This window comes from Haliotis cracherodii, unplaced genomic scaffold (assembly GCF_022045235.1).
Source record: "Haliotis cracherodii isolate W230 unplaced genomic scaffold, xgHalCrac1.p SCAF_3, whole genome shotgun sequence".
In the NCBI taxonomy this organism is placed as follows: domain Eukaryota; kingdom Metazoa; phylum Mollusca; class Gastropoda; order Lepetellida; family Haliotidae; genus Haliotis; species Haliotis cracherodii.
The window spans coordinates 38587388-38614189 of NW_027266286.1; the positions used below are offsets into that span (position 1 = coordinate 38587388).

The window sequence follows — 26802 nt, forward strand, 5'->3', positions numbered from 1 at the left end:
TTATGTGGTACATCTAGGACATTAAAGCATGCTTCTAGTAGTACTATTATGTTGTAAATCTAGCACAATGAAGCTTGCTTCTACTGGTATCGTTATGTGGACAATGTAGGACATTAAAGCATGCTAGTACTAGTATCATTATGTGGTGCATCTTGGACAATGAAACTTGCTTCTACCAGTATCGTTATGTGGACAATGTAGGACATTAAAGCATGCTTCTACCAGTATCGTTATGTGGTGCATCTAGGACATTAAAGCATGGTTTTAGTAGTAGTATTATGTTGTAAATCTAGGACAATGAAGCTTGCTTCTACCAGTATCGTTATTTGGACAATGTAGGACATTAAAGCATGTTTTTACCAGTACAATAATGTGGTACATGGAGGGCATTAAAGCATGCTAGTACTAGTATCATTATGTGGAGAATCTTGGATAATGAAACTTTCTTCTACCAGTATCGTTATGTGGACAATGTAGGACATAAAAGCATGCTTCTACTAGTTACGTCATGTGGTGCATCTAGGACATTAAAGCATGCTAGTACTAGTATCATTATGTGCAGCATCTTGGACAATGACACTTTCTTCTACCAGTATCGTTATGTGGACAATGTAGGACATTAAAGCATGCTTCTACTAGTATCGTCATGTGGTGCATCTAGGACATTAAAGCATGCTTCTACTAGTATCGTCATGTGGTGAATCTATGACATTAAAGCATGCTTCTACTAGTATCGTCATGTGGTACATCTAGGACATTAAAGCCTGCTTCTACTAGTATCATTATGTGTTAAATCTAGGACATTTAAGCATGTTTCTACAAGTATCGTTATGTGGAAAATTAAGGACATTAAAGCCTGATTATATCAGTATCGTTATGTGGTACATCTAGGACATTAAAGCATGCTTCTACCAGTATTGTCATGTGGTAAATCTATGACATCAAAGCATACTTCTACCAGTATCGTTATGTGGTACATCTAGGACATTAAAGCATGCTTCTAGTAGTATCATTGTGTGGTACCTATAGGACATTAAGGAATGATTTTACCAGTATCGTTATGTGGACAATGTAGGACATTAAAGCATGGTTCTACCACTATCGGTATGTGGTGCATCTAGGACATTAAAGCATGCTTCTAGTAGTAGTATTATGTGGTAAATCTAGGACAATGAAGCTTGCTTCTACCAGTATCATTATTTGGACAATGTAGGACATTAAAGGATGCGTTTACCAGTATCGTAATGTGGTACAAATAGGACATTAAAGCATGCTAGTACTAGTATCGCTATGTGGAGCATCTTGGACAATGAAACTCTCTTCTACCAGTATCGTTATGTGGACAATGTAGGACATTAAAGCATGCTTCTACTGGTATCTTTATGTGGTAAATCCAGGACATTAAAGCCTGCTTCTACTAGTATCGTCATGTGGTAAATCTAGGAATTTAAGCATGCTTCTACCAGTATCGTTATGTGGTACATCTAGGACATTAAAGCATGCTTCTACTGGTATCATTAGGTGGTGCATCTAGGACATTAAAGCATGCTTCTAGCAGTATTGTCATGTGGTAAATCTATGATATTAAAGGATGCTTCTACCAGTATCGTTATGTGGTTACATCTAGGACATTAAAGCATGCTTCTAGTAGTATCATTATGTGGTACATCTAGGACATTAAGGCATGCTTTTACCAGTATCGTTATGTGGTACATATAGGACATTAAAGCTGGCTTCTACGGGTATCTTTATGTGGTAAATCTAGGACATTAAAGCCTGTTTCTACTAGTATCGTCATGTGGTAAATCTAGGAATTTAAGCATGCTTCTACCAGTATCGCTATGTGATACATCTAGGACATTAAAGTCTGCTTCTACTGGTATCATTATGAGGTGCATCTTGGACAATGAAACTTGCTTCTACTGGTATCGTTATGTGGACAATGTAGGACATTAAAGCATGCTTCTACCAGTATCGTTATGTGGTGCATTTAAGACATTAAAGCATGCTTCTAGTAGTAGTATTATGTGGTAAATCTAGGACATTTAAGCATTTTCTACTTGTATCGTTATGTGGACTATGTAGGACATTAAAGGCTGCTTCTACCAGCAGTATCGTTATGTTGTAAATCTAGGACAATGAAGCTTGCTTCTACCAGTATCGTTATGAGGTACATCAGAAACATCCGTAACAACTGAACAATGTATAATTATATACTTAACAACACTGATGCTGGTATTTTTCATAAACTGATATGGATATCATGTGCCAGTGCATCATTGTGTACAACGTCTCCTGTCTTCAGATCCGAAATGTTCATTGTCTGTACAGTTGACAGAGGAGTCATTTCAATTCAGTTTTACTTGTTCAACCTCATGCTTTGGCCTACAACATGTTGTCTATGATTTTGTCAATTCAGGACAATAATAAATGCAGTTTTTGATGAGTAAGATTGCTAAGGGGGTAGTAAGGTTATGATATGATTTCACCCTCGTCTGCCTCAAGGTGGTCATGTCTGTATGGGTATACCATGGATAACAAATATACCACATTGAGTCTGTCTGTAGGCCATGGATAACAAATATACTGCACTGAGTGTGTCTGTATGGCTAGACCATGGATCACAAATATACCGCACTTAGTGTGTCTGTATGGCTAGACCACGGGACTCTGACTTGAATGGTGGCTACGCCGTGCTAAGCTTTTCTGTATGGCTGGACAACGGTGCTCTGACCTGAATAGTGACTATGTCGCACTGAGTGTGTCTATATGGCTAGACCACGGGACTCTGACCCGATGGTGGCTATACCGCACTTAGTGTGTCTGTGTGGCTAGACCACGGGACTCTGACCTGATGGTGGCTATACCGCACTTAGTGTGTCTGTGTGGCTAGACCACGGGACTCTGACCTGAATGGTGGCTATACCGCACTTAGTGTGTCTGTGTGGCTAGACAACGGGACTCTGACCTGATGGTGGCTATACCGCACTTAGTGTGTCTATATGGCTAGACCACGGGACTCTGACCCGATGGTGGCTATACCGCACTTAGTGTGTCTGTGTGGCTAGACAACAGGACTCTGACCTGATGGTGGCTATACCGCACTTAGTGTGTCTATATGGCTAGACCACAGGACTCTGACCTGAATGGTGCCTATACCGCACTTAGTGTGTCTGTGTGGCTAGACCACGGGACTCTGACCTGATGGTGGCTATACCGCACTTAGTGTGTCTGTGTGGCTAGACAACGGGACTCTGACCTGATGGTGGCTATACCGCACTTAGTGTGTCTATATGGCTAGACCACGGGACTCTGACCTGAATGGTGCCTGTACCGCACTTAGTGTGTCTGTGTGGCTAGACCACGGGACTCTGACCTGATGGTGGCTATACCGCACTTAGTGTGTCTGTGTGGCTAGACCACGGGACTCTGACCTGATGGTGGCTATACCGCACTTAGTGTGTCTGTGTGGCTAGACAACGGGACTCTGACCTGATGGTGGCTATACCGCACTTAGTGTCTCTGTATGGCTGGACAACGGGACTCTGACTTGATGGTGGCTATACCGCACTTAGTGTGTCTGTGTGGCTAGACAACGGGACTCTGACCTGAATGGTGGCTATACCACACTTAGTGTGTCTGTGTGGCTAGACCACGGGACTCTGACCTGAATGGTGGCTATACCGCACTGAGTGTTTATGTATGGCTTGACAACGGGACTCTGACCTGAATGGTGCCTATACCGCACTGAGTGTGTCTATATGGCTAGACCACGGGAATCTGACCTGAATGGTGGCTATACCACACTTAGTGTGTCTGTGTGGCTAGACCACGGGACTCTGACCTGAAATTTGACTGTATGTCTATATTGAAGGGTTGTGGTGTTACTTACTATTTGTTCCAAAGGTCACACAAATTGGATAGCTTGTCTTGGGGACTATACCACACAGTATTTGCTACTTACTTTCTGTTCTTAGGGGTTCTACCTAGTGGGATAACTGGCCTCGGTGGCTATACCGCACTGGTTGCGTCTGTTGCGAATCATTTTCACATAGCCGTCCTCACCCCACGATGATCCCCAGCTGTAAATACGAACAACATGAACTATAATACTTGAGTCTATGATTGTACGTATACACACGTCTCCTGTGTGTTCAAGTCGTATCTTAATTTGCAAGCTAAATTGTAGACATACTGACCACAATGTAATAACTGCTAACAGTCAAACATGCCGAACACAAGCAATCTGGCTAAACGATTGGGCACAGTGTCAATACACATGGCTTACTTGTATGTACATAACTATAAAGACATGGAGTAGAATCAATCCATCTACAGGGCTGTGAACTCAAACGAGTATATTAGGTCATACATGTACCTATCTTGTTGTAAACTGTAAGCATTCGAGAAACAGGTATGCTGAGTTTTCGAGATTTACCTGTTTTTGACCAGCCAGTAGTCCTGCCCTTTCAGAGTGCCGTAGCCGACGGCGAGCACGGCGTGGTCCAGTTGGTGGTGCTGCACCGTTTCTCGCTGTAGACACCTGCCAGTAGGAAGCAGTAAAACTCACATTTTCTTTGTATGACCACACGAAGCTCTCAAACTACTGCTATGCAGTAATGAAGACAAACCAAAACGGCGAATAAAATAATATTTTACATGCTTGCTCTCGATACAACTGGAGTGGTATTGTTTGATATTGTCTGTGCTATTAAGATTGAAAATCAACCGTGGATAGTTTTCCGTAATTCCAGAATGACGGGTTGGTTGACAGATATTTGTGCCGTGAGATCCCTTGCATGAAAGAGATCCCATTGTCATGAAGTATTTAAAGGAATATGTACTCAATAACCTGTTCAAACTGCGTGTTAGGGAGACTCTATTCACTCAAATAGATGACAGAAGCGTAGAACCTGGAGTTTTCTGCGGATAGTGTCCACGTCGGTCCGTCACGTAGATCAAATCTCCGATATAATATTACAGACATATTCTTACTAACTTATAGTAAATTCTTGAAGAACTCTGGAAAATCAAACGTGGCTTAATCTACATCACGGTGTCACCCACATGATATGGAACTTATTATTGTGTATTGTATATTTCAATTATGTTAGATACATAGTTGTCCACGTTTTGTGTTAAGTGTGTTACACTGTTCATGGGAACGTGTACCTTAGTATTGATTATTTATAGTGTGTTTGTATTGTCACGTTATCGTTCTTGGATGGTTGCCTCAGTCAAAATGTACACATCCTACATGTTACTGACTTACCACCCTTGTACAGCTGGAAGGACTTGTGCGAGGCGTCAATGGCAACCGATACAGGACCAACAGATCCTACAGCTGACTTAAGGTCCGACTCGCTGCCTCTGCGGATGTCGGTGTGACCGGTGCAGTTGGCGACGACTTTGGAGGCGTCATACTTGCACGTTGAATCCTGCAATGCACACGTCCACTGTGTAACACTATACGTGCTGGAAACATATTTTGCTATCTGAATTGGGAACAATCTTTATAATTGGTGGCCATGCTGCCCTAATAACAATTTTCAGAACCACCATTTCCCTGATATTAGCAATCACATAACTATCTGCACACAAAAGGAAACAAGTAAAACAAAGTAATCTGTCAAGCAAACTTTAGGAATGCTTACATTAGCAAAGTATGGGTATGCCTGCTCCAATTGAATGCCGTACTTATGGACGTAATTGAAGGCGTAATCCACCCATCCGCCGTTACAGCCGCTTTCCCTGAAGTTTCGAGAACAGTCCACCAGCTGCTGCTCGCTGAGGGAGATGAGACGACCCGTCTTACGGAAGTGTTGGCCTTCCAAGGAACCAGTCTACCGGGACATACACCATGAAATGTAACATGCTGTGTTGTCAGGGACTATTCTACAACAGCATACCATCATCACATATAACATGTTGTGTTGTCAGGGACTATTCTACAACAGCATACCATCATCACATATAACATGTTGTTTTGTCAGGGACTATTCTACAACAGCATACCATCATCACATATAACATGTTGTGTTGTCAGGGACTATTCTACAACAGCATACCATCATCACATATAACATGTTGTGTTGTCAGGGACTATTCTACAACAGCATACCATCATCACATATAACATGCTGTGTTGTCAGGGACTATTCTACAACAGCATACCATCATCACATATAACATGTTGTGTTGTCAGGGACTATTCTACAGCAGCATACCATCATCACATATAACATGCTGTGTTGTCAGGGACTATTCTACAACAGCATACCATCATCACATATAACATGCTGTGTTGTCAGGGACTATTCTACAACAGCATACCATCATCACATATAACATGTTGTGTTGTCAGGGACTATTCTACAACAGCATACCATCATCACATATAACACGTTGTGTTGTCAGGGACTATTCTACAACAGCATACCATCATCACATATAACATGTTGTGTTGTCAGGGACTATTCTACAACAGCATACCATCATCACATATAACACGTTGTGTTGTCAGGGACTATTCTACAACAGCATACCATCATCACATATAACATGTTGTGTTGTCAGGGACTATTCTACAACAGCATACCAACATCACATATAACATGTGTTGTCAGGGACTATTCTACAGCAGCATACCATCATCACATATAACATGTTGTGTTGTCAGGGACTATTCTACAGCAGCATACCATCATCACATATAACATGTTGTGTTGTCAGGGACTATTCTACAGGAACATAACATTATCACATGTGACACCTTGTGTCCACAGAAACAAAACATCGAGTGCTATACACTGTGTTGTAATACAGTCGTAACTGGGTTTATAGCAGCTTTGACTGATGTGGCGAGTGTGTCCTGGAGCATCACTAGTTCTATATTAGAAGGTGTGTACTCGTGAACAAATTGTGCTATGTTAGCGAATGTGTACTCGTGCAACAGTAGTGCTATAACTAGTATACGTGTATATGCCTTTGTAGTTGTGCTGTTGTAGCCTGTATATACCTTTGTAGTTGTGTTGTTGTAACCTGTATTTACACTTGTAGTTGTGCTGTTGTAACCTGTATATACCCTTGTAGTTGTGCTGTTGTAACCTGTATATACCTTTGTAGCTGTGCTGTTGTAACCTGTATATACCTTTGTACGTGTGCTGTTGTAACCTGTATATACACTTGTAGTTGTGCTGTTGTAACCTGTATATACCCTTGTAGTTGTGCCGTTGTAACCTGTATATACCTTTGTAGCTGTGCTGTTGTAACCTGTATATACCTTTGTACGTGTGCTGTTGTAACCTGTATATACACTTGTAGTTGCACTGTTGTAACCTGAATATACCTTTGTAGTTGTGCTGTTGTAACATGTATATACCTTTGTAGTTGTGCTGTTGTAACCTGTGTATACCTTTGTAGTTGTGCTGTTGTAACCTGTATATACCTTTGTAGTTGTGCTGTTGTAACATGTGTATACCCTTGTAGTTGCACTGTTGTAACCTGTATATACCTTTGTAGTTGTGCTGTTGTAACATGTGTATACCTTTGTAGTTGTGCTGTTGTAACCTGTGTATACCCTTGTGGTTCTGCTATTGTAACAGGTATATATCCTAGTAGTTGTGCTGTTGTAACGTGTATACACGCTTGTGGTTGTGCTGTTGCAACGGGTTTATACTCTTGTAGTTGTGCTGTTGTAACGTGTATAGTCTCATGTAGTTGTGCTGTTGTTAGGGGTATATACGCTTGTGGTTGCGCTGTTGTAACGGGTGTGTACCATTGTAGTTGTGCTCTTGTAACGGGTATATATTCTTGTGGTTGTGCATTTGTAACATGTATTTACTCTTGTTGTTCTGTTGTAACGGATATATACCATTGTAGTTGTGCAGTTGTAACGGGTATATACCCTTGTAGTTGTGCTGTTGTAACGTGTATAATCTCATGTAGTTGTGCTGTTGTAACGTTTATATACTCCAGTGGTTGTGCTGTTGTTGTATAAGTGACTGAGGACTCACTGTGCTGAATGCCCAACAGGAACCACACTGACCCTAAAAGAGACATATACTAAAAAAGGTATAAGCATATCATCATAACCTGTGTCCAGATACTCATAGACGCCTACCAACATTGTAACCAATGTTTTTACATATATCATACCTAGTAATAACAAATATTACTTGCATACCTTAGCTTGGTGTGGACCTGCTTTGTAACAAAAAGGTTCCTGTCTACATACCTGTCCAAGATGATTTACATACCTGACAAATGTTTTCTGTATGCATGACCAAAATGATCTACGTACCTGACCAAGATGATCTACATACCTGACCAATATGATCTATATACCTGACAAATGTATTATGTATTCTACATACGTGATCAAGATGATCTACATACCTAACCAGGATGATCTACAAACCTGACCAAGGTGATCTGTATACCGGATAAAGATGATCTACATACCTGACAAATGTAGTCTGTATGCATGACCAAAATGATCTACATACATGACCAAGATGATCTGTATACCTGACCAATATGATCTACATACCTGACAAATGTATTCTGTGTACCTGACCCAGATGATCTCTATATCTGACCAAGAGATCTACGCGCCTGACCAAGGTGATCTGTATACCTAACCAATGTGATCTTCATACCTGACAGATGTATTCTGTATACCTGACTAAGATGATCTACATACCTGACCAAGATGATCTATTAGCCGACCAAGATAACTACATACCTGACCAAGATTATCTACATACCTGACAAATGTATTCTGTATGCCTGACCAAAATGATCTCTATATCTGACCAAGATGATCTACATACCTGACAAATGTATTCTGTATGCCTGACCAAAATGATCTCTATATCTGACCAAGATGATCTACATACCTGACCAAAATGATCTACATACCTGATCAAGTTGATCTACACACCTCACCAAGATGATCTGTATACCTGACCAAGGTGATCTACATACCTGAGTAATATGATCTACAAACCTGACCAAGGTGATATGTGTACCTGATCAAGATGATTTGTATACCTGAGCAATATGATCTATATACCTAACTAGGATGATATGTTTATTTGACCAAGATCATCTACATACCTTAACAAGGTTGTCTGTATACCTGAGCAATATGATCTATAAACCTGACCAAGATGTTCTGTATACCTGACCAAGATGTTCTGTATACCTGACCAAGATGTTCTGTATACCTGACCAAGATGTTCTGTATACCTGACCAAGATGTTCTGTATACCTGACCAAGATGTTCTGTATGCCTGACCAAGATGTTCTGTATACCTGACCAAAATGTTCTGTATACCTGGCCAAGATGTTCTGTATACCTGACCAAGATGTTCTGTATACCAGAGCAATATGATCTATATACCAGACCAAGATGATCTGTATACGAGACCAAAATGTTCTGTATACCTGACCAAGATGTTCTGTATGCCTGACCAAGATGTTCTGTATACCTGACCAAGATGTTCTGTATACCTGACCAAGATGTTCTGTATACCTGACCAAGATGTTCTGTATACCTGAGCAATATGATCCATATACCTGACCAAGATGTTCCGTATACGAGACCAAGATGTTCAGTATACCTGAGCAATATGATCTATATACCTGACCAAGATGTTCTGTATACCTGACCAAAATGTTCTTTATGCCTGACCAAGATGTTCTGTATACCTGAGCAATATTATCTATATCTGTATACCTGACCAAGATGTTCTTTATGCCTGACCAAGATGTTCTGTATACCTGAGCAATATGATCCACATACCTGACCAAGATGTTCTGTATACCTGAGCAATATGATCCATATACCTGACCAAGATGTTCTATATAGCTGACCAAGATGTTCTGCATACCTGACCGAGATGATCTACATTGATGAAGAAGGCGTAGGGGTTAAACGGGAATTCCAACTGATATCATCCTCGAAAAGGAAACTATAACTCGAGGGCTCGAGTTGGGTGTGTGTGACCCAGCTTCATGTCGAAACAAGCAATGAAGAAAGTTTGCATACACTATCTTCTCTTGGTGGTATAAAGCTGATTTCAAGGGAGGTTCGTTCTCAATTGTGAGATATATACTAAAATTAAAACCTGCCAGTTGCAGTACCAACGTCAAATTAAATATATTCAACCTAACTGCATTCGACGAAGATACTATAAACACAGAATAGACGAAGAAATTAATATAAAGTGAAATGATACGATTAAAATCTAGTTTTCCTTCAGGTTCTGGTATCATATGTTCAAACATTGAAAACACATTAACAATTGAACGTTAGGAATAACAAAATAAACAGAAAAGCTACCTGATCTTTGACTGGGGTGACATATCCACGTGTTCTCCAGTCAATCTGGTCCGGCAGTTGGTCATCTGGCAGGGAGAGGTGTGAAGGTATGCCGTGAGAAGTCCGCTGAATGAGGCGCTCAAGGCGCATGTAACTGCTGAATTCGTCATGTGTCTGATAGAATATACATCATATAAAACAGAACATCCAGTATAAGTAGCCGCTGTACCACGTTTGGGATTATGTACTGACGATCATAAGAAAAAATATCGACGTTGTCTTTTAAAATATGTGCTGAACCGCAAAAGAAACGTCACCATGGATAGATATATGAGTGAGTGAGTATGGTTTTACGCCGCTTTTAGCAATATTCCAGCAACAACACGGCGGGGGACACCAGAAATGGGCTTCACACATTGTACCCATGTCGAGAATCGAATCCGGGTCTTCAGCGTGACGAGCGAACGCTTTAACCACCAGGCTACCCGACCGCCCCTGGATAGATACTAGTATATGAGAAACCTTATTTGTCCAAACACTGTAAACATACTTTGAGACATATTAAAACGTTGAAACTTGGCAAAACTGATCATCAAGGTTGAAATGTAAGTGTCAAATGGTCTTAAAGTGAAACACAACACTAGTCTCTGAGAAAATGGCATCACAAGTCAGTATCTCGTGTCTCCGCCATGTGCATTGATGACTGCCGTGTAACGTCGATACTTGGAATGGATGAGGCGGTTGATGAAGGCCATAGGCACTTGAGCCCACACTCTGAGGAACGCCTGACGCTGCTCAGATACAGTTGTCGGCCTCGGTCGGACGTCATTCAGCCGTCTTTGAATCTCGTCCCACAGGTACTCAATGGGATTTAAATTGGGACTGAGGGCAGGCCACTACATGGTTCTGATGCCATTCTGCTGGAGGAAGTCTCTTGATGCTCTCGCAGTGTGGGTACGGGCGTTATTATGTTGAAACTCGTGGTTGTGGTGACGTGCCAAATGAGGTATGGCGTGTGGTCTCAAGACTTGATCAATTACCGAGCTGCGGTGACACCATTGCCTCTACTTGGACCGATGTTCTGGAAGACCACAGGGCCAACCCTATGTGCAAGACTTTTCCACCCCACACTATGATGCTCGGACCACCCCACGAGTCTCTCTGAAGAACACAAGCATCCGAATAACGTTCCCCGCGGCGTCGCCAGACTCTCTCTCTCTATCTGACATCTGCTGTTGAGATACAGTAACGGCTTTTGTCTGCGAAGAGGTCTCTTCTCCACTGCTGGTTGCCCACTGAAGACGGTCCCGGCGATGACGTGGTGTCAGAATGGGTCCTCGGTGTGGCCCGTGACAGTGGAGGTCTGCTCGTCAATCGTCGACGCACGGTGTCCGCACTAATGTGTCGCTGGTGTGTCCCCATGGTCTGTCGAGCAGTTTCCGCACCAGTAACAAAGCGATCTTAAAGATAATGTCGCACAATCTGAGGATCCTGACGTCGGGTGGTGACCCTTTGTCTTCCACTAAGTGGTCGGTCATCTGTAGTGTTGGTGGTCTGGTACCATTGCTGGAGCCTGTATATGGTCCTTACGTTGACTTGAGATGCATTGGCTACTTGCCGGGCGGTTTGTCCAGCTTGCATTCGTCCAAGGGCTTGGTGTCGCTGATTTCTTGGCAATCCAGGCATGTGGTAGCAGTTCAATAACGAATGAATGTTATCGGATCTGGAAGGAATTTTATAGAGCAAGAAATGGGGGAACGGAACTCACATGCATCGGGTTACCATGGCCGTTGCCGTGACGCGTTTTGGCGATCGGTTTTATTGTCATCTGCTTTGTTTTTTATCATCAAACATCATTTTTCCGGACACGCTAATGTTAAATTTTAGAAACAATGACAAACATTACCCAGATATATAAATGACAACTTTTTCATGCAATGTTACTTGGGGTGATGTTTCTTTTGCGGTTCAGTATATAAATAGTTATCATTCGTGGAAGGTCATATAGGTGATAGTATTTTTCTTTTCGTTATTGTGCTTGGACGGTGCTGCACGTGTAAAATTCTCTTTTGAAAAAAAACTTGTAATGGACGTGATGCATGATATCCGTGCACATAAGGGCATAAAAACTGTGGCACGATAACCGAACGAACAGAGAGAGCTTTTTGAATGGTTGGGGGCAAGTTATAAGCACGTCGCAAGAGTAATGCACCATTTTGTTACAGCGTTACAGGATCACCGGGAGAACAGCAGGCATGCCAGGAAGTCACAACCGCAATTGAGGACCGTTATTTCCGCGCCTTGACCCTTAACAGATGGAATCCCGTAACATATTCCTTAAGCCCCCTTTACACAGGGCTGCGACCTTTGTGCCACCTTTGAGCGATCGAAAACTGGCCAGGATGCTCAATGGTCGCCTGAACCCAGAAAATCATGTTTCTGTGTAACTGCCCCAGCAGTTGTTCAGCAGTAACTGCTCGAGTTGTTCAGCGTCTGCAACCACAATGAAACCCTGCCGGTACAAGCCCTCCATTAATAGGCAGGTTGAGGAGGCACTACAGGTAGCTCAAAGGAGACAGAAAAGAGGCAGAAGTCTTGCCCTGGTGTCTCAAGGGTTTCCGTGGTCGCCGAATGGAGGCACGGCGGTCGCCACAGTCATCGTTCAATGCACGCTGTTGGTCGCCCAAAGGTGGCACAAGGGAGGCAGAAGCATCGCCCAGATTAACGGAATACATTTGCAGCAGAACGCATCTTCTACCTGGCGACCATTTGGCGACCACTGTGCCTTCATTCTGCAACAACGGCAATGCTTGTGCCTCCCTTCTGCCTCCTTTGAGCCACTCTTGAGCAACCAACCTCCTCGGCGACCCTTGTGCGACTGTTTTGAACATGTTCAAAAAATTCACGGCGACCATGGCGTCCATGGCGATGTCTGAACCTCCCGTGTACCACCTTGGAACGACCTAGGCAACCATTCTGCCTCCTTTGAGCCTCCAGCGACGACCTGGCAAATTGTGTGGTCGCACACGGGAGGCACAAAGGTCGCCATCCTGTGTAAAGGCCCCATTAGCTGCACAGACTGTGCTTGGCGTTTCAACCGGACAATGCAAGACCTCAAAACAGCTCGTATTTTACAACAGTTTCTGAAAGCCCTTCCACCAGACGTATCATCCAAAACATCTTTGGGATCGTCTTGACCAGAACGTCTGACGCCGTCCCAATCCTCCAATGAACAGAGATCAAATGGTACAAAAACTGAGAGAGGATTGGAGGGCAAGTCCTGATGACGGCATTAGCCAACCCCGTCCGACGTGGTGTGCATGCTTGTATGTTGGAGACCACCCCGCATTTTACTCCTGATGCTACGTGGGATCTGTTGTGTTGTAACTTGTTGTCAATGGTGTGTTTAACAGAGTTTATATCTCGCCAAATGATTATACTTTCGTATTTCAATATTTGCACAATATGTTTGTTTGTTGTTCAACACCGCATTCAACAATATTCCAGCTATATGACGGCGGTCTGTAAATAATCGAGTATCGACCAGACTATCCAGTGAATCAGATCATGAGCATCGAACTTCACAAATTGGCATACGATGACATGCCTCAACTAAGTCAACGAGCCTGACCACCTGATCCCAATAGTCGCATCTTACGACAAGCATAGTCGCCCCTTACGATAAGCATGTGTTGCTGAAGACCTATTCTCTACCCGGATTTTCACGGGTCGCGTCAACATGTGATTTGTGATTTGATTTTATCATTTTAAAGACTGATAGGTATACTTTCTTTTAATCGTCATTTAGTATGTACACAGTCAGTCCCCGGTGCACTCTAATGTTCCTGTTTATCTCGACTTCCACATGTGCATGTGAGGCATACTTTTCCTAGATGCTTTCCTGAATATAAACATGACTCATGCTTACCATATCAGAGAACCGGTTGATGCCCATGTAGAAGGAGCTGACCCCTTTTGTGTACAGTGTGTTGTGGTCAGCAATGTATTGCAGGTTGTCTTTGAAAGTTTCGTACCTTTGGCTCTCTGAGTCAAAGTCGCGGAACATTTTACCTGAAATACATTTCGACTCTACTCCAGGATTTAGCTTAAATCCATTAATGCAGTATCATTATCAAAACGTTTTCTTGTGAAGAGGAAATATATACATTAAAAAAATCATAAATGTTGAACAGGTTCGAGTAACCAACAAAGTAGATGCAGTTCATCCATAATCCGACAAAGGCAAAGACATACAGGCCTAGACTGTGTCACACCAACATAGGAGGATATCTGCTGAGGTATTAGACCACAGTGAAGCAGTCAGCTGCCCATCGATTATTCACAGACTGATGGAGTCATCAGACACCACAAACCAATGCTATTTGTTCCCAAGTATTAATCCATACGATGTAACGTTAAATGTTAAAAGAATATTTACTGTTAAACCATGACTAACTTTCTTGTTGGATTCATATTTCAAAGTTTAGGTAAAGCCGAGTTGATTATCAATGGTCACATGGGTACTTATTGTTTGCATTATATCTGCCAATGTCTAAGTACCGTGTGTGTTCTTGAAAATCTGCCACTCTTCATAGAAGGAGAAGGATGTCCTGGCTGCTGTCGACACCTGACGCCCGAGGCTACCCATGTTGAACCTCTCCACAAACTTCAACTGGCCCATGACACACGGCAGACACATCCACACCAGTAGAAGGTACTGCATGTTGTCACTAGATGTTTCCGTAGATGCTTCAACAAATACAACATTGTCATGACATGCAGTATGTGTTTCATATACCCAACTCGCACACTGAATATAGGAAGCCCTACAGATTAATACAGTGATATCAAGACGACCCCTTGGGATCCGCAGAGGCCACGGGACACGCACTTGTTACACATCATTGGATAGAGGTACGTCGTTTTTCTTCCACTGTCGATCGTATGTGTCATTGAATTTTCTCGCGTTATCTTGATTCACATCTGTAGTGTTCTACATTGTTGGAAAGCTGGCAAAGTTTAAAGGCACCGTTAATCTTTTGGACTCCCTCCGTTACAAACCGATATGCATGACAGCATGTGTGTGTCTGTGTTTTCACTGTACTTGTGGGTAGGGGCATGTCAGAGGTGTGTGTGCATTTCTGAGCGTGAATTCATTGTCCATGTTGTATGTTGTGGGTTCGCGTGTAGCACTGCATCTTTCCGAGGCAATGGAGTTAACTGACTATAAAAGTCCAGTTTCCACCCTTGCCGAACTAGGCTGGAATTCTTCGAGTTATGTCCCTTTTAAGCCTCTCCTATGGACCAATCGGATTCCACATCTCGTAACACTTGCATTTGTTTCAAACAAAATGGTAAAACGTTCTGATCAATAATCTAAGATCTATATTGTATAACGGGTCTTACATCGCGTCAAATCCCGTGAGCACATTGATTAAAAACAAGAAAAGGATTTGGAAAATATCTGTTTACAACGAATTTGCGGACAGTTTACGAACCGGATTTCGATTTTCGATTTTCGAGCGGTTTTGATTGGATTATGTATAGACTCGTTAGTCCAGCCAAAATGTTAATCCGTAATACCAGCCTGGTTCGGCAAGGGTGGAAACTAGACTTTTAAAGTTAGCTAACTCTCTTGCCTCGGGAGGGATGCCATTTTGTTTGAAGCAAATGCAAGTGATATCGTCACGGTATGTGGTAGTTACATACCCTATGGAACAGGGTAAACGGAAGTGACGTTAAGGCACGTTGAATGAAGTTGAATAAAGCATCATGCTAACGATGTGGTTATGTTGTGATCGCAAACTAGCATGTAAACATGGTGTCAGAAGCGGCCAATTCACGTCTAATGGCTGTTGAAGTATGAAAAGTGAGAAAAAAATTGGCGTTCGCGTTGATGTGTGGGTCAATTTCGGCGGGCGAGGTTGGTGACCTAGTGAATGAAAGCAAAATGGCGGCAGCTAAGAAAGGATTGATGATCACAACATAGGTTGTACAGGTGTTGAACGGTTGTACAGCTAGGTCGAATGTGGTGGATTCAGGTTATACAAGTGTTGGACAATTGTACAGCTAGATCGTATGTGGTGGATTCGGGTTCTACAGGTGTTGGACAATTGTACATCTACGTCGTAAATGGTGGATTCAGGTTGTACAGGTGTTGGAAAACTGTACATCTAGGTCGTATGTGGTGGATTCAGGTTATACCGGGGTTGGACAATTGTACATCTAGGTCGTATGTGGTGTATTTAGGTTGTACAGGTGTTGGACAATTGTACAGCTAGGTCATATGTTGTGGATTCAGGTTGCACAGGTGTTGGATAATTGTACAGCTAGGCCATATATGGTGGATTTAGGTTGTACAGGTGTTGGACAATTGTACATCTAGGTCGTATGTGGTGTATTTGGGTTGTACGGGTGTTGGACAATTGTACATCTAGGTCGTATCTGGTGGATTCGGGTTGTACAGGTGTTGGACAGTTGTACAGCATGATCGTATGTGGTGGAACCAGGTTGGACAGGTGATGGACGATTGTACATCAAGGTTGTATATGGTAGATTGAGGTTGTTCAGATGTTGGACAAATTTACATCTAGGTCATATCTGGTAGATTCAGGTTTGACAGGTGTTCGACAATTGTACATCCAAGTCGTATGTGGTGGATTCAGGTTGTACAGGTGTTGGTCAATTGTACATCTAGGTCGTATGTGGTGGATTGAGGTTGTTCAGGTGTTGGACAATTGTACATCTAGGTCGTATGTGGTGAATTCAGGTTATTTAGGTGTTGGACAATTGTACATCTAGGTCGTATGTGGTGGATTCAGGTTGTACAGGTGTTGGACAATTGTACATCTAGGTCGTATGTGGTGAATTCAGGTTATTTAGGTGTTGGACAATTGTACAACTAGGTTGTATCTGGTGGATTCAGGTTGTACTGGGGTTGGACAATTGTACAGCTAGGTCGTATGTGGTGTATTCAGGTTGCACAGGTTTTGGACAATTGTACATCTAGGTCGTATGTGGTGGATTCAAGTTGTTCAGGTGTTGGACAATTGTACATCTAGGTCGTATGTGGTGGATTCTGGTTGCACAGGTGTTGGACAATTGTACATCTAGGTCGTATGTAGTGGATTCAGGTTGCACAGGTGTTGCACAATTGTACATCTAGGTTGTATCTGGTGGATTCAGGTTGTACAGGTGTTGGTCAACTGTACATCTAGGTCGTATGTAGTGGATTCAGTTTGTACAGGTGTTGGACAATTGTACAGCTATGTCGTATGTGGTGGATTCAGGTTGCACAGGTGTTGGACAATTGTACATCTATGTCGTATGTGGTGGATTCAGGTTGTACAGGTGTTGGTCAATTGTACATCTGGGTCATATGTGGTGGATTCAGGTTTTACAGTTGTTGGGCAATTGTACAGCTATATCGTATGTGGTGGATTCAGACTGCACAGGTGTTGTACAATTGTACATCTAAGTCGTATGTGGTGGATTTAGGTTGTACAGGTGTTGGACAATTGTACATCTAGATCGCATGAGGTGGATTCAGGTTGTACATTTTTTGGACAATTGTACAGCTATGTTGTATGTGGTGGATTCAGGTTGCACAGGTTTTGGACAATTGTACATCTAGGTCGTATGTGGTGGATTCAAGTTGTTCAGGTGGTGGACAATTGTACATCTAGGTCGTATGTGTTGGATTCTGGTTGCACAGGTGTTGGACAATTGTACATCTAGGTCGTATGTAGTGGATTCAGGTTGCACAGGTGTTGCACAATTGTACATCTAGGTTGTATCTGGTGGATTCAGGTTGTACAGGTGTTGGTCAACTGTACATCTAGGTCGTATGTAGTGGATTCAGTTTGTACAGGTGTTGGACAATTGTACAGCTATGTCGTATGTGGTGGATTCAAGTTGCACAGGTGTTGGACAATTGTACATCTATGTCGTATGTGGTGGATTCAGGTTGTACAGGTGTTGGTCAATTGTACATCTAGGTCATATGTGGTGGATTCAGGTTTTACAGTTGTTGGGCAATTGTACAGCTATATCGTATGTGGTGGATTCAGACTGCACAGGTGTTGTACAATTGTACATCTAAGTCGTATGTGGTGGATTTAGGTTGTACAGGTGTTGGACAATTGTACATCTAGGTCGCATGAGGAGGATTCAGGTTGTACAGTTGTTGGACAATTGTACAGCTATGTTGTATGTGGTGGATTCAGGTTGTTCAGGTGTTGGACAATTGTACATCTAGGTAATATCTGGTGGATTCAGGTTGTACATGTGTTGGACAATTGTACATCTAGGTCATATCTGGTTGATTCAGGTTGTACATGTGTTGGACAATTGTACATCTAGGTCGTATATGGTGGATTCAGGTTGTTCAGGTGTTGGACAATTGTACATCTAGGTCGTATATGGTGGATTCAGGTTGTACTGGGGTTGGACAATTGTACAGCTAGGTCGTATGTGGTTCATTCAGGTTGTTCAGTTGTTGGACAATTGTACATCTAGGTCGTATATGGCGGATTCAGGTTGCACGTGTGTTGGACAATTGTACATCTAGGTCGTATGTGGTGGATTCAGGTTGCACAGGTGTTGGACAATTGTACATATAGTTCGTATGTGGTGGATTTAGGTTGAACAGGTGTTGGACAATTGTACATCTAGGTCGTATGTGGTGGATTTAGGTTGTACAGGTGTTGGACAATTGTACATCTAGGTCGTATTGTCGTGGATTGAGGTTGTTAAGGTGTTGGACAATTGTACTGCTAGGTCATATGTGGTGGATTCAGGTTTTACAGGTGTTGGACAATTGTACATCTAGGTCGTATGTAATGGATTCATGTTGTTCAGGCGTTGGACAATTGTACAGCTAGGTCGTATGTGGTGGATTCAGGTTGTATACGTGTTGGACAATTGTACATCTAGGTCGTATATGGTGGATTCAGGTTGTACACGTGTTGGACAATTGTACATCTAGGTCGTATGTGGTGGATTCAGGTTGTTCAGGCGTTGGACAATTGTACAGCTAGGTCATATGTGTTGGATTCAGGTTTTTGAGGCGTTTGACAATTGTACAGCTAGGTCGTATGTCGTGGATTCAGGTTGTACACGTGTTGGACAATTGTACATCTAGGTCGTATATGGTGGATTCAGGTCGTTCAGGCGTTGGACAATTGTACATCTAAGTCGTATGTGTTGGATTCAGGAGGCAGACACATACGACGCAATCGAAGACACACCTACTCATGGTTCTCCAGACTACCAGACTACGATGAACATCGCCAGAGTGAAGACGATTGGCAGGCGAAGATGACACCGTGTGAGCGGGCAGCAGTCTCAGATACGTTGCCACTGCCTTTGAAGATGTCAAAGACACATGTTGCTACAGAGTCCGAGCCGGCGGTGGTACAGCACTAGCCGACCACGAGGTCAGGTCATGTTGTCAAGAAACCTAAAAGACTGGACTTGTGATTGTGAAATGTGATTGAGGTGACTGAGTTCAGGAACTGTATTTTTGAGAGAAAAAGGCATGTCACGGTATGTGGCATACCTACATACCCTATGGAATGAAAACTTCGAAAGTATTAAATGACAATAACCTTTCTCTAAATTGAAAACAAAGTACGTTTATCTCCATACTACTATGACGAATTTATGAACGATTTTATAAGGAACTCTCTCATTGTGTAGGCGTCGATGCGTGATATGGTCACTGCCTTCGACGAGAGCAATGAAAAGGGGTGTATGGTTTTGTCCACAAGCAAAGTGAAACAAAGTACATATCAAAGCAACAAAAATAACATTAAATTTGTTCAATTCAACATTAATGTTTTCTATTTTCGGCAATATGAAACCGTAATAAAGTTGTTCATCCCAGAGACCATATAATAGAGGGACGGCCCTCTAGCCTATGCGCGAAACCATCAGTGCTACGGCTTGTACTGCGCAGCCTGTCCGGAAGCGAGCCGAAACGCGTTCACTGCAGTCATCGTTGTCGCCTTTTTTTCCCATACAAAAGATATATTTTACAATACAAAATTACACTGATGTATTTCTTAACATTGTTAACATTACAACTGAGATTTGTTGATGCCCTAAAGCATGTCGTTGTCACTGTATTTGATGACTGTGATCACGCTTCGTCTTTGTCCGAGAGAACAAAATGGCGCACATGTAAAATTGGCAAAAGTGCAGATTTTGATTTTCAATAACGGCCTCTAATTCGCGATGAAAGTCCTTGGTTACCGAGGTGTATAAAAAGGAAATATGTTAAAAATTGGCTTAGTGCCATTTACAAATTTAGGGCGGATGCGATATTTCAGATTTTGACTCCAGAAATGGGACTAAATCTGACTTTTCCCGAAATAATTACACCACAACTCTTAATTTTCGCATGCTTTCAGACGAATGTGTTCCTATCATCGGTCCTGAATTAAATAGTTTCACATTCATCACGATTTCCCCTCTGGCTTGGTACCAAAGTTATTTAGGTACGATCGGTAGGTGTTTTTGTATGATTTTTGGCGCAAGGCCATATTTTACGTCACATATTTTAAATTAAGTTACCATATAGCAGACGAAATAACATGCATTTTGTCTGTGATTATCATTCGCATATATCTTTTGAAACATTATACAAAGTGACTTATATTGTATTATATTAGAATTGTTTTTGTAAGACGCGTATTTTTTTTACCATTGCTTTCGCCATTTTTTCGTAAGTTTAACTTTGTTTCAGTTAGGCTTCTATCACATATCGCGCATATACTACATACTACAATACTACATATATGTTATCTTCTGAAGATTTTGTCTGTATTAATCATGACTACATTTAATCAGTTATTTATTTTATGCCGTGTAAATATTGATTATGAGCAAAATGATCTTGGCCTAAACCCAATCATAATAATGTAAATATGATGAAGGTACTACTTACTTTGTGTATTTACACAACAATGAAAACATCATACAAAAATATAAATCCGTTACATGAAATATTTGTATTATAAAATTATCATTTGCTTTGTAAATGCCAAGAAAAAAGAAGGATTATATCGGCAGTCGTCGGGAGAGAAGTTCCAGACAACAAGGTCGAAGGTGTCAAACTTATCTCGCTCCAGCAAACCCTATTATCACTGCTAGACCCAAACTGGCAGTAACCAATAACATTTGATTCTTTCGAAGCCCATTGTCAGACACATCGAAAATTCATTTAACAACGCTCGTAGTTTAATGTGTATTTTTAATTCATTGGAACTATTAGCATTATAGAATAGTAGCGAATTTACATGAAATAAAAACATTAATATGGCGTCATTTTTTTTCTGGCTAATAGTAAAGCATTTACACCAGTCGGTGATCATGCATTTTTGCAAGTAAATCTAGTCTGAACTTATTATAAGATATGAAGTTAATCTGGAGATATATTTTGTGAACATCGGGAATATGGTGATATGTTACAAGTGTCTTCCCTGCTTCTGAATGAGTTTTATTTACACTTCCTGAGTTCCTGTGCAATTTACCGGATCGTAGTTTTCTGTGGCGTTCGTAGTAAATTTGGTATATTTGTTTATTTATAATAGTTAACAATTGCAGCATAAAATGAGATATGTAAATTGAAATAAATGTCCCGGAAGACACACGTGTTCAGCAAATAATTTGCAGCCAACTGGCATGTGCTAATGAGAGATATCATACAAAAATCTGTGTAATCCGCTAAGAGACGTCCTTTTATTGGATTGTCGCTGGTCGTAGTCGGAGAAATCTCGGATAAGGGAATTAACTCTTACTCCGGATATTATGTAATATTGTTTACGTGGTTACCAGAATGGTCAGTTGTGAATGTCTGCGCATCTACTGCACATCTGCAGCGGTGCAGAGAGGTTAACAGCAGGGTGTCCGGGTGTATCAGTTACATGCCAGACCGTAGCGCTGATGGTTTATAATAAACTGTTGGGGAGGGCCGTCCCTCTATTATATGGTCTCTGTTCATCCCTAGCACATATTAGGATTCTGCCTGAGCAGCCTGCATTGCGACGCTAGTATTATCATTGTAACGCCAGTATTATCATTGTGACGCTAGTATTATCATTGGGACTTCGCAACATACAAAAGTAATGACGTCTTCCCATTGTGACTGTAAACATTACGTCACAGTGCGCAACACTTCGCGCCAAATGCTGACCTGGTGCGACATTTCCACAAATTCTACTTATTGGAATTCTGCATTATTCGGCAGGCCATATCTGGTTTAATTTGATGCGCTTCCTGAGGTATCCGTACAGCTGCTAAGCATCGGAAGATAGAGTATATAGTAGCAAGGCGCTGCAACCAAGTCTAACATTTCTGCCAATGAAAAACATTTGAGTTGCGCCATTGTGGCGACAGCTTTAGGCCACGCACCCAGATAGGTTTGTTTTGGAAGCCAATTGTGAAGCGGGTGATGTCAGCACTCTCACTTGGATTTTCAATACTTTCAAAGTATGTATGAATATATTTCTCCCGGAAACTGAGTAAAAGTATCTTGGAAAATTGCTGTTCGCAACATAATCGCAATCATTTATTTCACTTTACTTGCCTCAGGTGGTTAAGACAATTGCCCGGACAAATGTGGAGAGAAAGATTTGGGGTTTGGGGCCTGGTGTTTCACCTCCTGGTGTTACATACTGATATGCTACATATCCAAATGTTATCTGCTGCAATTGAAAGTGTAACTTGTTTCTCATGTGCTGACAGAGAAGCTGTGTAAACAATACTCGTTGAGATCTTTATTCTATATATTAGGTTAGCAGAAACATATTGAACGAAGCGTCAGCGAGTTTAGGCCGAAATGTTTTCACTATCTGGTATCTTACAACTGGACAACTGGACTTACAACTTACAACCGTTGACTTTAAGGGGCGAAGGGAGACTACTCTTCAAACCTTGCTGAATTTTTTAACTGCTTTCTTTATCTATAGTCACGAACGTGATTTTATTTAAAACTAAATGTCGTTGCACATCACAATAAATTATATAAAAACACAAAATATTGTCGAATGACGAATTTCAGTACCACAATTTTCTTATGAAATATGTGAGGTGGGTGATGGCTGTTACTGACGGTATATGGTCTCATATGAGGTATACGGGCTCAAAAGGGTTAGAAGTTCTGCTCTCTGATTGGTCAATCTCACTTTGAGGCATAATAATATTATTTGTGGTGTTTTTAGTTGACGTATAGCAGCCTGTCGTTGTGGAAAAGCGGACTGCTAGTTACAGTGGCCGGCAGATTTTCTGATAACATGCGGACATTTTTATGATAATTCTATCCATTTTCGCTATATAATATTTGTTTAAACGTTCACAATTAGTGCATTATATATACCATTGTTAACGTTTGTTTTTAAAGGGTTGTATCGAAAACTCATGTACTGGTCCTGTAATTTATACCGGTTTTCATTTTGACAAGACATGTGCGATAAGATATGAGATAGTGTGAACTTTCGGAATAATAAATTCGATATGGTGTTTTTTGTTGCCGTATACGGTGTCGTATTTGGTTAGCAGAAAAATGTATTTGGCTCGGTTCACGCCTCGTCCAATATTTTTCTGCTAAGCTAATATGACACCGTATACGGCAACTAAAGACATAATAACTATTAATGTGTCTATGGCCCCCGCAAGACGTGAACCGTGTAGGTTAACATGATTCAGTACGCTTACTCAGTATTCACCTGATGCAGGGGCAAGACGTAGTAGCCCAGAAGCGTCGTTACAAAAAAAAAACTTGTTGCTATCCATAAAAAGTGCCATGTATTCATGTTCTTCCAATTTCTAAATGCCTACCAGAGACTTCATGAAGGTCAATATTTTCATTTGGATTCTTGGATGTATACCATCTGGACCTTACTACATCTGGATCCATCAACCTGCAGGTAACTCACTTTATTTCTATTGTCCGTACTAGCTGAAAGTATGAGCAACACCAGTTCTCCACGATACTCTACACAGGAACCTGACTCTCTGGACTATGGTATCTTAAATCTTAAATGACACACTTAGTGGGTATGATAGACACACATGTGAAACTAAGTTGACTACGATATACATGGATGAGAAAAATGAACTAAATGCATTCGTTTCTCATTGTATGACATTGCAAAGAGTGATAAACCTGACTTTCCAGATGGTGCCCTTATAAAGAGGGGGGAAAAGGGTCGGCCAGTCTAAAAGTGTGCTTATGAAATATGATCAGATGTGTACCTGCTCATGTTATCCAATCGGAAGTCATGATTCGACAGAAGTCACGTGCTCGCGGTAACAAAGTATCTGACGATAACACTGAACTTGTGGATGATAAAGACAAATATGTGCTTGGATGTTTCCTCTCAAAACTAATATGTATGCATGAAGAGATGAATGAACGCTTTACAGTGTAAATTTGAAGAGGATATGTTTCACATGATTACTGCATTATTGTATTGTTAATGGTAGAGATTGTAAAAGGAATGATTACACATATGTATCAAATAGGGGCACTTCTGTGGTTGATTACTGCGTGACTGCATATGAATCGTTGAAATACTTCACAGATTTTGAAGTGGTTAGACCAAATGTTTTAGCTACATCAGCAGGCTGCACAGGATCTATAGACCCTACATATATTCTCAAGCTGGATCACTCTATGTTGAAGTGGACTATGACACTAGAAGTAGATACAACGCATTCGACTGTCACCAAAGATGATGTTATTACAGTTACGTTTGTGAAATTTGACTGTTCAAAAATTCCGGAGCACTTCTTTACCTCAACGGAGTCAGGTCAGAAACTAGATCAAGTTATTAAGGATTTGGACAGTTCAATAAAAGACCAAACTTCTATCAATAAGGCTTTCGAATCGTTCGCCGAGGTTGTGTTATGTGAGATGAAAGAACATCTTCCGTCAAGAAAAGTTGTGCATTACTCGGTGAGGAAGAAATGTAAATACAAGAAACAGTGGTGGAACTTGGAGTTGGCTGATCTTTGGAAAAACCTTTGTGAAGCAGAAAGGTTGTGGTGCAAATCTAATGGTCCCAGGAAACAACAGCTAAAGAGTATATACGTTGCAAGAAGAAAAACTTTCGATAAAGAATGCAAACGCGCTAAACGTGTGCATGTTAAGAAAACACGTCAAGATATGGAGGAACTGTGTAAATCAGACCCTGGAGAGTTTTGGAGGAAAATCAGGCAGGTAGGAATTGGTAATGAAAGGAGGAAAACGATTCCGATGGAGGTGAAACTAGAAGACGGGTCCGTGAGTAAAGATATGGACAAGGTCATGGACACCTGGTACAAGGCATACTCGGACATCCTCAACTGCAATGGAAATATCTCTCAGGGAGGTGAAACATATTCTACAACTGACGAAGAAGACAGCATGAGTGGCCCTATTTCTCATGACGAAATAAAATCCGCAACTGTGAAGGCTAAACAGGGTAAAGCGCCAGGTTTAGATAATATACCAAGTATTAAAGAATGAGAAGTGTGCGAGATACATGTATAATCTGTTTAATATTTGTTTTGAGGAAGGCTGCATACCGTCTGAGTGGACAAAGGCTGTGATAAACCCGATACCGAAGTCGTCAACAGAGGACAGGAGAGATCCTCTCTCCTACAGAGGACTGACTCTAACTAGTACAAGCTACAAGCTTTATTGCAGTATTTTAAATAATAGGCTCTCTAGTTTTGCAGAATCTCACTCTATAATAGAAGACAACCAGAACGGTTTCCGGAAGGGAAGATCAACGATTGACAACGTCACTTCTATTACCTCTATAATTGAAACCCGAAAAGCGATGTACCTTCTACATACGTAGCTTTTATAGATTTCCGCAAAGCATACGATTTTATAAACAGAGGAATTCTATGGGAGAAACTCCGTGAACTTGATATCAAAGGCAAGATGTTCGGAGCAATATCGTCGCTCTACAAAGAAGTAAAGTGTTGTGTTTGGCTAAATGGGAGACACGCACCTTGCTTCAACGTAGACAGTGGATTAAAACAAGGTTGCCTACTCTCACCAAAATTGTTTAATTTGTACATAAATGACCTCATGACTTTAATTAATAATATGGACATTGCTGTATCTACTGGAGAATGTAAAGTAGGTATTTTAGCCTATGCTGATGACATAGTACTACTGGCCGAATCTGAAAGTGAGCTATACATGTTGTTGATTTGCCTTAACAGTTGGTGTTTGAAGAACGATATGTCTGTGAACTATTCCAAATCTAAAGTTATTCATTTCCGTGGTGCAAGAGTGAAAAGAACAACCGAGGTTTTCAAGCGTGGAGATGAATATACGGAAATAACGGAGAAATATACATATCTGGGAATACTACTAACAGAGCACTTAGATTACAAGAGAATGGCTAAGGCATCAGCAAGTTCGGCTAGCAGAGCGCTAGGGCTTTTAATAGCGAAATTCAAGCTTTTAGGTGGCA

General features: G+C 41.5%; 1 pseudogene; it reads right to left on the reverse strand.

The window, feature by feature from the left end:
* The window catches only part of LOC139473681 (digestive cysteine proteinase 1-like), a 35765-nt pseudogene that overhangs the window by 2460 nt on the left and 6503 nt on the right, over positions 1-26802 (reverse strand).